This window comes from Boleophthalmus pectinirostris, unplaced genomic scaffold (genome assembly GCF_026225935.1).
Source record: "Boleophthalmus pectinirostris isolate CB_2022bp ecotype Guang Dong unplaced genomic scaffold, ASM2622593v1 HiC_scaffold_23, whole genome shotgun sequence".
NCBI lineage: Eukaryota > Metazoa > Chordata > Actinopteri > Gobiiformes > Gobiidae > Boleophthalmus > Boleophthalmus pectinirostris.
This window is the reverse complement of record NW_026571207.1, coordinates 27,457,956-27,472,813: the sequence shown is the minus strand read 5'-3', so window position 1 is coordinate 27,472,813 and position 14,858 is coordinate 27,457,956.

Below are 14,858 nucleotides of genomic sequence, written 5' to 3'. Positions count from 1 at the left end.
GTTCTGATATTGTCATATTTTAGTTATAGGATTTGGATATCGTAATTGTGTGGTTGTTGGATGTCCTAACAGCAGCTTCGGAAGTTTGCGAAAGAAACACCTTCTACTGCAAAGCAACCAAGACGTGATGTTGCTATAGTCAGTCGAAGAAAAAAGTGCAAGCTCAGCCTGCTTGTCTTCTGTACCTCTCGCTTAACAAATGGGATTTTGCTTTGTTGGCGCTCCACATACAAAATGTTTGCTGCAAACACATAATGATTTCTTATGCAGCTAAGGTTGCCTTTTTCATCCTTCCTGTGTATCAGTACTGCCCATCGCCTTCGACTTTCACTATATTTCAGTTCCGATGGGAAGGGAAACAGAACGGAGGATTGCAGCCACATAGATCTCATTCCCTTTTGCAGTTATGGAGTTTGCGAACTTCTCGTTTTCAGCTGTTAGGACATCCAGCAACCACACAATTACGATGTCCGAATCCCATAACTAAAATATGACAATATCAGAACCAGAAACAAAAATAATATGATTCAAAACACTTGAAAAGATTGGCTTTGACAATAGATGCATCCCACTGGGAAATCAAACATGAAGGTTTGATGCTCATTTTTTCGGGGGACCCTTGTCAGAATGCATTGTGCGATGACCGGAAGTCAGAAATTCGGGATGCATGTATTGAAATTGACATGAATTTGCTCCTCAAGATGTCAGAGGAAACTTACATTACTTAAGAAAAAGAAAAATACCAGGTCAAGTACAATACAAAACACAGGATGAACAGGAAATTAATGTTGTTTGTGATCATCTCTTAAATTAAAGGAAATCTGCTTGGTCTGAAAAAAGGACACAGGGAAATGGAACTCTCATGTACCACAGAACCCTGAGAGAAGCTGGTCTAAAATTAACAGATCCACGGCTCTGACTCATTCTCGCTCTGTGCTTCTCTGGAGATTCTTCAGGGCAAGTCAGGTAATGGGCAACGCACTGGAGAGGACATTTAGAGCAACCAGGCAAATATACGGCACACGGGGGCATCTACGGGGGATGAGTGAGGCCATTGTGGGGAAGAAACAAGACAGGCAGCTCACGGCTCCTCGGAGATAGAGCGGCTTCGGCCAGACTAATGAAAAATGGTCAAGCGCCTTTTAAATCTTTGACATAAAACCCAGACTCTAACCAGCACAGCCCCCAGGTGTCGTAAACCGCAAGCAATAAATACACAGCAGAGGTGGGTGGAAAGAGTGCTGAAAGCTGACAATGTAAATAAATAAATAAAAAAAAATATATTAATAAACAAAAATAAATAAATACAAATAAAATAAATACATGATATATATCTTTTTTTTTTTTTTTCTTATCTAAAGGTGCGCTATGTAACGTTTTAGTTGAGGGTCATTCACCTGTTTGTTTCATTGGAGATGTCATTGATCTTCCTGGAATGTTCCACAGTATGACATTAAACAGCTCTGCCTTATATTTATTCAATTACATGTAGTTTAATGCTCAAAAATAACTAGAAAAACATGTGAGTGACGGTGAGGGGGTGTGGTAGATACCTCTGCCACCACTCCACTCCATTTCATTTCATTTCGTTACAGTTATGTTACAGCACATAATTTAATTCCTTTATTTAGACTTATATTCAAATTTGGGTGCACATATTTTAGCATAAGTCTGAATTGTTTACTTACACTTGTTCTTTTTTGTTTGTTTGAGTGGCCGAACAAGGACCCTTATACTTTTGCCTTCTTGTTACTTTGATTAAGTTAGTAGTTTTAGTTAATTATTTAGTGTAATTCCTCCCTATGTGTACAGTTTTAGTTGGTCCTCATGTATTTAAACACCCCCATTCCTTTGTCTGGTTGGGTTAGTTTTTGTTCTGTTCAAATCCAATCCAACTTTATTTGTATAGCACATTTTATAAATAAGACTGTTTCCAAAGTGCTTCACAAAGCAATGGAAAATATTTTACTTAAACAAATAAATAAATAAATAAATAAATAAATAAATAAATAAATCAGCAGAATTATGTTTCAACCATGAGGAAACTAACAGAATCAATAAATATAATAATAATAATAATAAAAATAATAATAATAATAATCAATGAACAAAAATAATAAAAATCAATGCATAAAACCAGTACTAAAAAAAAAAAAAAAAAATAAAAAAGATTTAAGTTACCCCAGTTGGGCCAGGCTTTTTGTTAATGATTTGCCTAATTTGAGCCTTTGTTAAATTGCATCTTTTTTTGACTTTATTCAATTTCAACTTTATTATTATTATTTTTATACCCTGTTTTTGCCTTTCTGTTTGGTGCACTACAGCGAGGTCGCCTCTCCATAGATTTGACCTGTAACTTGGTCTGGTTTGGTCTCCATGAAGATAGAAAGGTTTAATGCCATACTGTGAAACATTCCAAACAAAGCAATGCCATCGCCATGGCCCTCCACCAGAAAAGTTACACAATGCAGCTTTAAATGTTTGGTGATTTCAGGCTCTTGCTTATTTTTGCTGCTTATTTTGAGTGTATTATTTCCATTTTCATTGTTAAGTTTTGTTATTATAATACATTGTGATGTGTGAGCTACTGTGTTCAAATAATTTCCCTTATGGTCAGTAAAGTTTGTCTTTAAAATTGACCAAAATACAAGAATACAGTTACTACTAGAATTTTACTATGTTAGACTATAATTTTATTTCCACCATTATTTTTACCACCTCTGATACAATGTACAAATCAATAAAAAGTGAGATTAGAAACATACGCAGGTGGGGATGGAGACAGCGAGGAGGAGATAGGAAAATGTAAAAACAAAGAGTGAAAACGTGTAAAAGAGTCGGAGAAAATGAAAAGCTCTAGATGCAACAGGAAGCTTGGCAGGAGCAGAGAAATGACTTGAGGGCATTGAGAGTCTCTTCCTCATTATCAGAGTGAGAATGAATCCAGCTCCCTCAGAGGCCGTGAAGGGATAATCAAACGCACCCAGGACCTAAGCTACACACGCAACACGCCATAAACAAGGACGCCATCACGCACACGTACAGCGGATAACCGTAGTTCAGTACGTCTAAACAGTACACAGGTGTGGGGGAACTTGTAGGGTGAATTAACACGTGTTTTCAATCACAGACAACATGTCAGGGAGGGAATAACTTTTCTAATACTGAAATATAGAAGTTATTTTACACACCCAGACAATGTAATATATGTTCTCATGCTTTATGGCAGCCTCACTAGTATTGATTTCTATATGTGGGTGGTTTGAGTGAACTTCATGAGCTATGAGCCAAATCAGGACCTTGGATAGTGGCGATGGATATACATGAAAATACAAAAAAAAAAAAAAAAAAACATACTCAATACTGTGATGATTGTACATTTTTATATAAAGCTACTTACTCAAACTGGTATCTTAGACCCTGTTTACACTGAAACAAATCCGCGTATCACCGTATGACCGTATCGGAAACGATCTGCGTCCAGACACGTCGTTTCTGAATTCCCTGTCCACACAGTAACGCAAAACCGCCTGAAACGCTAGTCACGTCATAGGCTGGTGTCACATCGTCACAACGTCTGGATGTCATGTGAGCGGTAAAAACAAGGAAGTCTGAAGTTGCAGCAGCTGGTTTTGAGCCGAGGGACATGGCAAGTGTAAAAACAGTCTTTTTGTGGACCGATGACGAGGTGCAGTTGTAACACTGGATTTTAAGACGAGCATGGCGGCTCAGAGTGTGGACTGACTCGTTTCTGTGTCCTCAAACCTTCCATATCCACACAGCTTTGAGCATATTTGTTTACATTTTACAGAAACAAAACTTAAAACCGCAAGGCTAATTTGCATAAACTAAGCGCTAAAAAAAGCTATTATGCTCTGATGTGGTTCAGCTTCTGTCGGATTAAAGGACACGACTCAGTGGATTATATGTGTTCTTTCTCTGACAGAGGGATGTTCTGCTGATGGTGAGTTTGTTCTGTGTGTATATCGCTTTGGAGATGGTTCATGTTAAACTTTTCAGAGATTATACGGTCTATGTGTACGATCATACGCATACACCGTTTATATGAATGGACATATATTCTAGCTTCTTAGCGTTTTGGTGCTAAATTAGCCTACTTTGCAGCGTATACAACTACATCAGCGTATCAGCGCATCAGCATTTTCAGGCGTCCACACGGTGCCGGATCAGATTCGTACTCAAATGAACTCGTGGGAGCTGGCGGCACCAGATCGTTCCGTCTCTGGAGCGGTTTTCAATCAGATTAGTGTGGACGCACATTGCACCCACAACAGAAAACGACTCAAATACGTACTAGTGTGGACGGGGCCTCAGTATTGCCAAGTAAACTTTGCAGTGACATCATGCTGGGGGTGTTCTACATGCATCTTTACCAGTGGAAAGTTCAGAAGTTACCATGGAGACACAATGCACACATTAGCAAACACTGACGAAAAAGTTTTAATATAGTCTGAGAATACAAAATGAATTTAAATAACACATTTTCAGGAGCCTGTGATCAATATGAGCATTCATGGTCCTGTTTAGGAGTTTAATGTTCAACCAAAATTGAGAGTGGGAGTAACTGAAAAACTGAAAAGCCTTGTTTAATTGCAGTTGATAAATCCGAGTTCTCCTGACATCCTTTGTAAATGCGTTCCAGTGTAACAGTTGGGGAAAATATGGATGCCTGAGAAAGTTTAATGTTTCTTTTGTTCACTTATGAATACCATATACAGTATGTAGAACAGCATTTAACAACATATAACTCACTAGGGCTACATCTGAATCTCCAAGAACTCAACCCTTTGACTGAACCCCGAGGTAGTTAACGTCAGGTATTGTTAGCTCCTAATAAATAAAGTGTGTGGGAGCGTGCCTATGTTCCCACAGTCCTATATTCCCCTATTTCTAATTTTTTTATTTTTATTTTTTTCCAAAATTAGGCTCTATGTTTCCACACTTCCTTTATCATCAATTTGCATCAGATTTTACATCATTTTCTCTCGATTTGGTAATCACACCAACCCATTATCCAGCAGCAGCTGACTATAGATGTAATCCAGAGGTCATGGTGCAAAGAATCCTAGGTTGAAATGACTCTGAATTATCCCTTAAATGTGTTTTAGCTAATGTTAGCTGTAGGTGACTGCAGTTTTACTATTACATGCTCAGAAAAAAAACGTCTGTACTGTCAAATGATGTGAAAGAAAGTGTAAATGTCACTACAAACCTTTTAGAAGACACTTTCTCTACACATACAGACTTAACACATCTAAATGACGAAAAAACAATTCTCCGTATGTGTTACCATTTTTACTGTGACGTAAATCCATCCGAGTCTGCACCAAACAAGTCCGAGTTTGTGTTTTGGAACCCCGATTTGATTGGCCACCCCATTGCACTTTCTCAAGGTGGAGGCCAATTTTCCCAGAGTCCTGAGTGCAATAGAAAGCAGCATAACAGCACAATCACTTATTTCTGATCAGATTGTGATGAAATCAAACTCAGATTGAGTCTAACTTGAGTAACAGAGCTTCTATCTGATGCCATCAACATTAATGACACCAGCAGCAAAGTATTAATATCATATTTTGACGGCACAACCTACACACAGGCATACATCCATTCTTCTTTTCCTCCATTCCTTACATAACAACTTATATTTGGAAGCAGAGAAGTTTTCCGGTAATACTGAGGAGGCATACTAACTCCTCTCTGGAATAATTTCTTATTTTGTTATTTGTGCATATTAATGAACACCTGCAACAAATACAGTTGTAAATATGCAAGATCATAAAATGCTAGGCTCCATCTGTTATCCCAGGTAACAACAAAAACACAAAAGACTGAAAGACAAAAAGATGAAACCTAAAAGCTCCTTGCTTGTGTGCAGTAGTGCTAACCACTCTGCCACAATGCACAGCGCACCCCTATACTTCATACTAAAAGCTTTAATCAATAAAAACTTGGCAACTGAAGATGCAGCGGAGTAAAGCACATTAATAATGCAGAGCTTACACCAGGAGTAATTAGGAACTGAGATCTAAGCCTGGACATTTTTGCTAACAGCTCAAATCACTGCTACACTTGCTGTATATGCAAGAGGCGTCACTTGTTGCTTCTAGTCACAACTGTGCAAACTTAATGTCTGCTGGTTCATTTAGTGCCTGATGTTCCCTCTGGAGTCAATCAAGGACAAGAGTTTGGAGGAATGTTGAGAGAGCTTAATGTTGTTTTTAACATTAATTTGTGTGTGTGTGTGTGTGTGTGTGTGTGTGCGTGTGTGTGTGTTGTCGGTGGTCAGATACTAAAACAGAAGCTTACCACTACAGAGGAGGGAAGGACTGCTGAGGAGTATGGACTGAATGAATAATGCACTGTAAAACACTCTGGGGGCTTGGAAGGAACTACAGATAAATCCAATGCAGTTTTATTCATTTGGTTACAAAAAATAGACTTTTTGTAACATTTTAACAGCTTGAGTTTCTTGTGGAACTTTTCTGGAATTCTTTAAATGTGTCATCTGAGCACACCACTGAACATATTAAAGGTCCTGTATTACACAAAATTGACTGTTGTGAGCGTTAAGCCATGTTATAATGTTGTTACCTCATGGAGTTGTGTTTTGTTTCATATACAAATGTTGTGTCATCCAGGCTTCCACTCTTTTTCACTGACAAAATTTCAAAACTTTTCCATTACTTTTTCATGACCTGAGGTGAATTTTTTCATGATTTTACAGCACTTACATGTGTAGAATTGAGTATATGCTTAGAGCTAAATATGAAATGTTAAACCTTTCCGCTCACCTTATTGATTTGGTATTATATTCTTTTTCACATTCAAAATACTGTCAGTGCATTTATTGTCGTCTCTTTTAAACAAAACGTGCATACGTTCGAAATAATCATAATAGCCTAATGAGAACTTAAAAGAATGCTGTAGTTGTGTGAAAAAGATACTAAAATTCCATGACTTTTCAAAAACTTTCATTGAATTTACAAAATTCCATAACTTTTCCAGGCTTGGAAATTTAGGTTTTTAATTTTCAGGACTTTTCCAGGATTTCCATGACCATGTGAACCCTGGTCATTATTATACTGTCTACTAGAGATGCACCGATGGGCTATTTTTTCATCCGCAACCTCATCACAAATCTCATCATCTGTCCGCTATCCATTTGCACCCACAGTTTTTGACCAATTTTCAAAACCGCACCTGCCCTCCATCCGTTCGGTCTCCTCCAAGCTGCTCTGAATTCAGAGTTTTTTATTTGAGTAGTTAAACTACCACCCGCCCAGATTTAATTAGAATACTATTTTTCACCACATCATCTACCCGACTAGCGGATGACGCACATCTCTACTGTCTATATCTGCAAAGCTCAAGATGCTCTTCTTCACCTTGTGATGTCATGAAGTGCTAGTATTCAAGTTAACAGCTGAACAACAGCAGGGATTGGACCACCAACATTGATGAAGGCTCTGCTGCAGCCCCACAGAAGACGCACACTCCAAGAACAGTATTTGCTAGAAGGTGGCTCTGCTACATTGCTCCAATCCTCATTTCTCTATATTTCATGTTAAAACATTTTACAAAACAAATAGGTTTTTTTTTCACATACAACTGGAACATGTTGTTTGGTCTGGTAACATTATATTTTCCTTTTGCTCATACTTAGATTACTGCCTGAATCTACTTCATCAAAGTGTTGTAATGTATTTAAACGGTGCACTTGTAGATGCAGATTGTACATGATGATGATGCTAACGCGCCTTGATGCTTGCTCAGCGCCCTTGAGCAACACATTACATTCACGGCTAAAGATCAAAGTGCACGATACAATAACTAATTGACTGAGACGCTTGAAGCACTAGTCTCCAGTCTGCCATATTTGTCATAATAAGTAGGTCATCCATAGTTGTCTTTGCAGAGGCTGGGGAATAGTCTGGTCCACCTACTCGTACAGACTCCTTTTCAATCCATCTCTTAGTTAGAAGAGCTCTCATTGATACAAGAGCTTGCAAAGGGCATTTCTAAAGCGCTGGCATCATTAGATCGGGAATATGCGATGTGGCTAATTGCATGCTGGGAAAGAGGAAGCATGAAAAGGAAGCAAAGAGATGCAGAATGTGAGTCAATCTTTTCAATGGGGGCTCGTTTTAAAATGCTTAGAAGGTAGTATTGAAAAGTGCCCTGCTATGTCCATTGATTAACAGTAGGTATTAAGTCTCATAAAGCTCTCATTATGCGTTGGCATCCATCACGCGGGCTATTAGGGGTTCAAGCGTAATGTGTTTGTGCTTTTTGAATGGAGGGAGGAGAAACAGAGAAAGATACTGAGGCGGATACGAGAGGGACATTCTGACTGGCATTATGCGAACAATGAGGCCAACATGCTTTTATATGAGCCCCTAGCTGTGTGTTATGAGGGGAGTGTGTCTTCCGTAATGGAGGCTAGTTGTGATTGATGTTATAGGGGCAGCAAGGCATTGTGGGTATGCAAAACGTCAGTGTCAGTTAATGAATAAGTTTGGTGGTTTGGAGTGAACAGGCAAAGTTATTTAAAGTTGTACGGAATGAGAACAGAAGCAACAAGTGGGTATACAACGTGGGGAGTGGGAAAATATATTGTTAATCTGACAGTATTTTAACTCTTTACACTTCAAAAATGAATATCTAGGTAAGGTAAAATGGCTTAAATTAAGAACATTTTACTTTATTTAAGGAGACACAACTTGCCAAGTGAAATTATTTGCCAATGGGGATTAACAAAAAATGGGGACAAAAAAAAAAAAAAAAAAAGAAAACAAAAGATAAAAATATTGCCTATTGTAATACTACTAGTAATAACATAATGTGGAATTTTAACACAATAAAATATGAAAATAAATAAATAAAAACTGTATTGTTTTGTACTCCAATCAATGCTCCAATTATAAAATCATCACTTGTTGACAGACAAAAAATTTGTTATTCTTTGTTCACCAAATATCCCAAAATTGGTAACAAAAAATAATAATGATAATAATAATAATAAAATAAATAAATACATACATAAATATATAAAAATGGAATGGAATAAGTGTGTTTTTTCTTATTTCAAGCAACATTAGACCTTGTTTCATATTTTAAGTGCAAAGAGTTGATGTTTTCTTATTTAAAGTGTAGCAAGATTCATTAACATATTTTAAGTACAAAAAGTCTTGTTCCACTGGCAGATCATTTTACTTTTCAAGTGAAATTTACTCAGATCTTGATCAAACTTTCTTATTTCAAGTAATGTAAACTTAACAGGATTTTACTTTTTGCAGTGTAGGCAGTACACCTTAAAAGTGCATTATGTAACTTTTCTGGAAGGTTGTCCACCATGAGCTTGTTTCCATTGAGATAATTATTGCAGTATGACATTAAACTCACCTATGTTTCATTTATTCAATTACAAGTGTTTTACTGCTCAAAAATACTATGAAAAACAGGCATTCCTATAATGAGTGAGCTCACCTCTCCACACACTTGACTTATAACTTGGCCTTGCAGGCTTGACTCCATGGAAATATATAAGTTTAATGCCACACTGAACTCACATCCTCATTGCTTTAAGTTGCCTCCTGTAGCACTGGAAACTAAACACTACTTAGAACAATAAGAAGTAATATGTTTGACAATAACTTCTTTAGACAACAATAATAACCAGCTAATATTTGGTTTGATGTATTGTATTGATAGTGAGTTAGCAGTGCTCGTGTGTGCTGGTGGGTGCAGTGGGAGGAGAGAGGACACATGAGAAATGGATTGGGCCGTGTGCAGAGAAGAGGTCAGATTCTGGAGCTGGTATCAATCTCCTGAACGTGGGCAGGTGTTTCCTCAAGGTCGCCCAGACACAAGCCAAACTTCAGACTGCTAATTACTGTGTGACAAGAACACAACCTCCAGCTCACCACACAGCTGGGAAAGGATCTTATTTATTATCACTGGAATGGAGTCATGAAAGATTCTGCTGAAGTCTGAAATATGGATTATTAATATTTATCTATGTTTTATTCAGTTATATCTGTTTACGATATTTAAGCTGTTTGGTTCAGCAAAAGGGTGGGGGAAAATGGGGATATAAAAAAAAAAAAGAAACAAAAGATTAAAAAACTGCCTACTACTACTACTGTAATGTCAACCAAGAATATGTTTTGTGAAATTTTAACACAATAAAATATGAACATAAATAAATAAATAAATAAATAAATAACAGCTGTATTGGTTTGTACTCCAACGAGTGTTCCAAGTATAAAATCATCACTTGTTGCCAGGAAAAAAAAAAAGTGTTACTCTTTGTTCATCAAATATGCCAAAATGGGTAGAATAAAAATAAATAAATAAATAAATAAATAACAAGTATTAAGTTATAAAGTTAAATATTTTAGCAACAGTTACTTAGGGAGTAATTACTAGGACATAACATCTTAATTATTATGAACTGAAAAAACTGATGACAAAACAAGGAATAATCTACACATTTTGGAATAAAAAAATAAAAAAATAAATAAATGATATTATATTGGTTAAACTTAACTTAAGAGTGCTGACTTCCATTTTGTTCAGTGCATTGTTGATACATATATATATATTTATTTGCATACTCACTGGACTGTGCAAACATGTGTGTTTATGTTTATGTGGTTAGCTGCAGACCGCTGACAGACAGAGGGTCTGCCTGACCATGAAGCAACCATGAAATCTCTGCAAATTGAGACGCAGAACTGGAAGACGAGGATCCGTGGAGGAGAATCCATTTTCAAAATAACTAAGGTTTAAGTTAGCAAAATGGAGATGTCAGAAATACATTTGGAAGTGTTAAATATGGTTGATTGTAATTGTAAATGAGAAATGCAACAAGGTAGGCGAACATAAATGGTGATTTTGTAGGTTGTATAGGCTAATCGAAAAGCTTTTATTAGTATTTGTTTTATTTGACAGTAATGGCTCCAAAACTGTGGTATGGATACTCCCTGTACACTGTTATAGACTATATTGGCATAGGTGTTCTGACTGAAATGGAGAAATGTTATCTATTCTTGTTTTCAAGCTAATTAATCAACATTTTATCAGTCTGTCAATAACACAGTGGAAGAGACTAGGCGCCTTTCCTGACTGAACACTTAAATGTTGTATATAAAGGGTTAAGTACTTAATGTGCACTAAACAGATATGAATAAATGATCATCCATAGCCTCTGCATTGATAAATAATTGGACACCCACTAAGGTAACTTTAAACTCAGGAGCTGCAGATTAGAAGTGATGCCTTATTAAACTTTAAATGATGAAACATTATTTCGTCAGCAGGTATATGCGCACTTATAGTTTCCAACTGCCGGGGAGATTTACTGCTTTGTTGCATCATTCGTCAAAATGTGTGCACAGCCAAATGCCACAGCCCCCAGAACGTGCTGATCACTATCGACCCCACTCGCCTGTGCATGATGTTCCCCTGCATTTGTAATGGTTATGTGGACGCTGGCTGGAGACCCAAGGACAATTAGCCGCAAAGATCTCATCCAGGCAGCACTCATTTATCAAACAAATAAGCGCAGAGGCGGTCCCAAACTATAGGGGCTTCATGGGGCCGTAACAATGTGTCCAAAAGACTTCCACTAAACACCATCACGATCAGAATGTGTTTTATTGACATTGTTGGTGATCAAAATGTACAGACTATGAATTTGCTTTGGTGATATGGTGTAACATAAAACAATGAATGTGTGTAAAATATAAACTATGATAAAATAAAATAAAGCAAGCAAAAAGGTGTTTGACGGTGGAAATAGATGTAATATTGTTAAAGTGAGTTGTTTGGCATGGCAGTCAGTCTCTGCCTCCACTACATAACTTCATGATTTCAAATGTAAAAGATGAAAACATATAGCATTCAATAGTTTGCAAATAAAATGCTCATGGGCTTCAGAATGATGAGTAATTTGGATCATTGCCATAGCGATAATATATTATATTTCAAGGAACAGGAAGCTGAAACTCATGGATTTAACTCTATGGGACATTCATAATAATAAATGTTGAAAATTATTAATTCTGTTTTCTTCAAGAATGAAATGGGACAGTTCTCAGTACCAAAAATGACTTACTGATCATAAAACACAAAGTGACGAAAACACGAAAACATCAAACTAAATATATTACAAACAGCCACAAAAGAAAAAAATGATGAAACAAAAACATGTATATGCTTTAAGTTCTGTATGTGCTGTACTAGTATGTATTTGTGTGTTGAGAAATGATGATTCATTCCCATTCATTTGTATTAGACTGAAACTATTCATTACCTGGGTCATTTCATTCCAGTGCTAACTACGTCTGTGATCAGCCAACAAGTCTGGCAGCCAACAGCCTGATAAAACTGTGTGGAGCATTTGAAAATCCAACCACACTTCCAAAACTCTTTCACAATACAAGATGAAGCTGCTCATTTGGGGTCTTTTTCTCACTTTTTTTTTATAACTATGAAAGGGATTTGAAAGGCAAAAGATGGCCTATTCACAAAAAAAAACAAGCCCCGTTATCACAAAGGACAAAATTGTGGCTATAAAGCATTTGGCTTCAATTTCGTGCAGTTTTTGAGACTCAGCTCAAATTAAGTTGTTTACACAGTTCGCTCACAAAGACAAAGAGGAGAGACACCGAGCGACTGAAGGAAACAAAGGAGGCGTCAGCGAGCAGCAGTGTATAGGAGGAGGAGAAAAGGCAAAATGATGCACAAGACTTGTACTCAATTACACTTCTGAAATAGAGGTGTTTGCGCAGTTTATTTTGGGATAATATTCGACTGAAGGCTGCAGAGAGGTTAGAATCACAATATTACACGCACTGAGTTTCTTGAAGTGGTGAATACAATTTCCATTTTATGTTTTGTGCCAGCTCGGATAATAGACAATAAACTATCTACAGTCTAGAAATGAAGTTAATATTCAATCCGTTGATGGTTTCAGATTACGTCACAACATTTCATAGGACAATAACATAAAAAATATAATGCAGATTTTTCTGGGAGTATACAGGACTTGTGTATTGCTACAGAGATATACTGCAAAAAAAAAGATAATACTGAAACTACTTCACACCACTGACACAATAACAGTAATGTAGGATAATACCAGTAAACCATTTTAAACAGAAAGTATCATTCAAAAGGCCTGAGCTCCACACACAATAAATATTGAACTGCAAATATATTGTTCCAGCTTTCATATATTGAAAGATTGAATGGTACAGTAATAATTGTGATAGGCCTAGTAGTAGTTCAGGGGTCAAATCATTAATAGAAATCATTCAACATTTGTGCATTTACTTTTTGGATATTTCATGGCAAACTACAATGTGATCAATAAGAAAAACAGGCTCTTACACTGAAAAAAAAAAAAAAAAAAGATATCTAGCTAAGTAAAAAAAAAAGACTTAAATTAAGAACATTTTACTTTATTTTGAGTTGATTGAACTTGACAAGTAAAATGATCTGCCAATGGAATAAGTATGTTTTTCTTAAATCGAGCAACATTCGATTTTGTTTCTTATTTTAAGTGTAGTAACATGTATTTTCATATTTTAAGTACAAAAAGTCTTGTTCCACTGGCAGATCATTTTACGTGTTACATGGAATTGACTTAAATCATGATAAAATGTTCTTAACTCAAGTCATCTTAACTTGACTAGATTTTGTTTTTTGCAGTGTAGGAAAAGCACCAGAATTTTAGTTTTCTATATTTATATTTGTAGAAATATAACCACCTATTTTCCTAGAGTAAAAAAAACTAAAACATATAGTCATTGCCAAGGCCCACTGGCACAAAACCTTTAAAACGCACAATAGGTATTTGACCAAGCCTAGCCTGAGTGCTGGATTGGTTACGTGCAGAGGATGAATAAAGACACAATAAAGTGTACCTTAACCTTAACCTTACTTGCTGATCGAGCCCGACTGGTGTTTTTTGTATCTACTTGTAAGTTTCACAAAGCCCTTTCTTTGATTTCACATCTGCATCTGTTTTCCATGTGTTAGCATACATCAATATTCCTCAAGTGTGTCCGTCTATAAAGAAGCCATGACCCCTCTTTTCATTGCCTGACCCAATACACAACAAGAACGCTGCTATGGACCACTCTCTTCCCCGCAACCCCTCATTAATCATGTCGACCATCTCACGTGGCATTGAAACTTCACACCCAAAGACATGCGCGCGCACACACACACACACACAAACACAAACACATACACACGCGCGCTAAAGGGGCTGGGGTGTGGGGAGTGGGGAGTGGGGTGAGGGGGGTGGCCCGCTTGCAATGGCTCTGGTTCAACTGGAAACTGGAGTCCATTTTGGGTCCAAGAAGAAGCGCTCGCCAACAGCTGAGGGGCGCACGGGAGAGGACACATTTCATCACTCTCTCTCTCTCTCCACCGCACACCTCGGCCCATTACCTCGTACACCCCTCCGAGCCAAAAATGACTTGCTTATTAAACGTGATTGGTCTCGGTGCTCACTTGTTGTGTCATTATAAGGGTTTGTATATGAAATATTAAGTGGTTTGTCATTGGGGGATGTTCCTGAGGCAGAGAGAGTAACTTCACTGCAAAAACTCAAATATAGTCAAGTTAAGATGACATGAATTAAGAAAGTTTTATCATGATTTGAAGAAATTTCACTTGACAAGTAAAATGATCTACCAATGGAGCAAGACTTTTTGTGCTTAAAATGTGAAAATACATCTTGCTACAGGGCTATCTCTGCTGTTTGAGGATGGAGCCGTAAATAGGAAATAGATGGTGTCTGAGTCCCCCATTTCTGTTCAAAG